Raw genomic sequence first — 4,639 nt, forward strand, 5'->3', positions numbered from 1 at the left:
CACTGGGTCTCTTGGTGGCTTTCCACCTTACGTTTTGAGATAAAGTCTCCTAGTGAATGCAGAGTTCATGCAGTTGGCTAAGCTGGTGGGCCACTACCTTCTGTGTCTGTCCCTCCAGTAAGGATTATGGATTCATATGGCTGCACCTGAGGTTTTATGGGTGGCTGAGGTCAGAGGTCAGGTCCTCATGCTTGTTCTTCCAGTGTAACTTGTCTGATGTTCTCATGTCTAATTTGGCTTGACACTGTGGTAAGGTGTAAGGGGACAGACACAGAGGCCAAAGTCTGTCCTTACATACTGTCAGTGGGGCTTGTCATCAACAGTATGATCGTCACCTTCATCAGTTGGTGGAAGAGATGCTTGTCAGCTTTCTCCATGCTGAAAAGTTTCTTTGACCTCCTTTTCCATGCTGTCCTCTGGGAGAATTTTCTATGTGCAGCTCATACAGAGGGAAGGCAGGTGTGCCAGCCCTTAGAGGAGCATTCCACATGCATTTGGAGTTTCTCTGTGTGAGAGACTTGTTCATTTTCTTTCATTCACATGTCTTGTATTTAGCTTTTTAGAAATGTGTATGTATGTGAATGTAAGCCGCTTGTGTGAGTGTCCCCTCGAATGCCGGGAGAGAGTAATAGACCCCTCTGCAGCCTGAATTATGGGTGACTGGGAGTTACCTAATACAGGTTCTGGGAACTGAACTCAGGTCCTCTCGAAGAGCAGCAAACACCCTCAACTCTTGCGCCATCCCTTCATTTTCTATATTTGATTTCTATCAATATAGATTCATAGGTATTTACTAAATAATTTTAATTATAACATAATACTGTGATATTTATTTTGTGGCTTATCTTAAGTCTGCAAAGAGTTTGCTGAACACATCTTTGATTGGATGCATAAAGCTTTAGGCTCATCTTGTGTATTGTTTGTCCCATCCTTACAATCATCAATTTCTCCAAGGTGCCCTGGTTATTTTTATGCATTCACTATTTGCAGAACAAACTACGATGCTTTTCACAAATTCATAGTTTTGGGTATCAGGCACTATAACACTATATAGAACATTATTGAACTAAGAATCCTTTGACTATTACACATTCATTTGTACCCACTATTCATCTAAGGGCCGTTTCTGTCTTTCTGTAGCTCTGTAGCTCATGCCTGTTCAGGATTCCAGTGTATGAGTCCATCATACTTGGATTCTCCATTGCTCATACACATTGATTGCTTCTACTCATTGAAAATTGCAGGTAAAATTGAAAACACCTTTACATGCCATGGGTTGTATTTTTCCTGTGTAAGTGTGCAGGGCATGAAGCTATTTAAGTTAATATCTGCAAGAGGGGATAGGGTGAAAGTATGCTGTGTAGTGCCTGCTTGTAATTTTGTATTAGCCAAGGAGAGAGCATGTCTCACAAAGCAAAGTGTGCAGTCCCCAAGGTTAAAACTCAGGGTTAGCCTTTGGTCCCCACATGCACATGGCAAAAACACACACACGTGCATGGACCAGCACACACTGTACATGAATACAGACATGTATGGAAAAGCATGGAAGGGGCAGGGAAAGAGATGGGGAGAGGAGAGGGCACAGGAGGTCTAGAAAAAGAATTTCTGGATGGAATAGTAAGTCCATTTAGCATGGTAAGAATTAGAAACGGTACTGCTTTGCAAAGAGAGTTACACAATTGTGAATTATCTGCAACAACGGAGAGTCTCTTGTTTCTTTTCTGCACCATTTGCTCTTTTCAGATGCCCCCCTCCTGACTTGCCCAATCCTGTAAGTGTAAAGTTACAGTTCCTGCTTTAATGTTTGCTTCCCTATAAAATCTAGCATCTTTATAAATATTTATTTTCTCCTTGCAAATCTGAAAACACAAAAGTGTCTTCAGGTCACTTCTTCAAGTTTACTTTTGGTTTCATTTACATATTGTTGAACTTTCAAATCTATTATATACTCTGAAGTAAGTTTTTTATCAGCCAGATATGTGATTTGTAAGCATATTTCCTCAGTGGGCAGCATGTCCTATTCTCAATTTTCACAGAGCTATAGCTTTTAATTTTAATGAACTGCAGCCCGCCATTTGTTTCCTGGATCATAGTTTTGACATTGCATTTGAAAATCTATCTATCTATCTAGGTCATATCTCTTTTCTCTGCTACCTTCACTTCCAAAATTTTGGATTTTTACATCTTGAATTTATGTCTTTGATTAATATAGACTTAATTCTTATGTAAGGTATGAGGTCTACATTTAGAAGCCTTGTTGTTAGTATATATATATATATATATATATATATATATAATATCTTTATATGTATATATTACATATACACACATATGTCTATATAATGTATCTATACACTAAAATATCCCAGCACCATATGTTGGGAAGGTGATGTTTCATCCCTTGCTGTGCTGTTGTGCCTCTCTCAACCTCAGTGGTCCATATTTATGTGTCAATTTCTGAACCATATTCTGTTCCATCCTTGCTAATACTGTATGGTCCTGATTCTGGTAATGTTTTAGTGAGTTATAGCATTGTGTCCTCCAACTGTGCCTTTTCTTTTTAGAAGAATAAAAGACCAAGAAGAAAGCGTTCTAGAACTTTTGCTTTTCTATGTAAGTTTTAGAATAAGTTTATTAAAACACTCCAAAAGTAGTTGAGAATGTAGACTAGTGGGAGAGAGCTGGCTCAATGTGTGCGACAGCTTGCCTGGAGTTCAGATTCCAGGAATGAAGAAAACCCCATCAAACCAAAGCCAAATACAAACAAACCAAAACAAAGCAGCCCCAAACTTGAGATGGTTTGCTTCAAAAATCTGAAATCAGCATTGGCCATATGGCTCAGAGCACACAGGACTTTGGCAGTGAGCCTGACAACCAGCATCTCATCCCTGGGAACCACATAGTGGGAGGAAAGAACTGTCTCCCACTAGTTGTACTGTAACCTCAACATGCACACTATGGTATGTGCTTCTGCACACACACACACACACACACACATACACACACACACCCACACAGAGAGAGAGAGAGAGAGAGAGAGAGAGACAGACAGACAGAGAGATATGCTCATACAAATAAATAATAAATAAATGTAAAAAAAATAATGAGACCATACTGGATTACATAGTAAGACTCTATCAAAAAATTAAGAAAAGGAAAGAAACTTGTTATTTAGGGAACAGTTTAAAATCATGTATCATATTGTAAAAATGAAAGTATTGCTTTCTGTTCTTAGTACTTGCATTTAAAAATATCATTAATCATTGTATCAAGGTACTTAGAAACAACAGGAAATTTTTTCCCTATAGTGCTTTTTGTCTTTTATTTAATTAAAAGAGAATTATATAATTTTGTCCTCCCTTTTTTCCCTTTAGCCCCTCTCATATTCCCCCTACCAACTTCCTTGTAAATTGTGTCTCTTTTTATTTAATTATATGTATATATATATATATATATATATACATACATATATGAGAATAAATATATAAATGCAAACTGCTGAGTCCATTTCGTGTTGCTTGTATGTATTTCTTTTTAAGGCTGACCATTTGGTATTGGATATCCATTTAAAGGGCTCATTCATGGAGAAAACTAATTCTTCCTCTCTCAGCAATTGTTAATTGCATGTAGCTCTTCATGCTGAGATGGGGCCCTGCTGAGATTTCTTCCATCTACATTGGTCTGTCGGTTAGTGTTGTCATAGTTCAAGGTCTTATTTAAGCAGCCATATTGTTGAGATTTCATAGGGGTAGCTCCTCTGTCATTTATAGAACAGTTTTGTAGCAGAATTTCTATTCCTGTGGCTCTCAATATTGTTTTCCCCAGTGTTCCTCAAAGTTCCCTGGGCTTTAGGTATAGGAAAGTGTTGTAGATATATCAAATAGGAGTGGGGACGCCGTGTTCAGTGGATCTCACCATTTTGAACAGTTGTGGTTTTCTGTAATGGTCTCATCATTAGTGGTTAGAATTAACATGGTTACATAGGCTCATTTATTTGTGTGCTTTGTCCTCCGCTGGTGGACTGTTAGGGGAGGGAGTAGGAGGTCTGTCCTGGTTGGCTTGGTGGAAGAGGTGTGTCACTGAGGGTGGACTTTGAGGTTTGAAAAGGCTCCTATCTCCACCTAACTGATGAGTCTGAGGTCATCTACTGCCCCAACACCATTCTTCTCAGCCTGTTCTCATGCTTCCCTCCATGATGGTAAGGGTCTCAACCTCTGAAGCTATAAGCAAGCTCTAACTGAAATTTTACGATATCTTGTTCATGGTGTCTCTCCACAGCAATAGAAAAGTAAGTAAGGCAGTCTCTGATATAAAAAGGAAACTTTTTGGTAAAGGGTAAGAGCTATACTTATCTGTCTACATAAGGATAAGTATTTATAATGTAGTTAGCAATTACATTGCTTTGGGAAGCAGCAACAGAAGGTTATTCTCTAGGATGCACTACCCAAAGTGTTTGTTTCTGTTTCCTTTGCCAGGCGTAATTTTCCTCCTTTTGAGTGGGTCTTAAGTCCAATTAGGCAGTTGTTGGTTACTGCCAAAATATGAGTTCCACTATTGTAGCTTTAGGACTATTTTGGTATTCTGGTCGTGTGTGTGTGTGTGTGTGTGTGTGTGTGTGTGTGTGTGTGTGTGTGTGTGT

The sequence above is a fragment of the Psammomys obesus genome, unplaced genomic scaffold (assembly GCF_907164565.1).
Source record: "Psammomys obesus unplaced genomic scaffold, mPsaObe1.curated_primary_1811, whole genome shotgun sequence".
In the NCBI taxonomy this organism is placed as follows: Eukaryota; Metazoa; Chordata; class Mammalia; order Rodentia; family Muridae; genus Psammomys; species Psammomys obesus.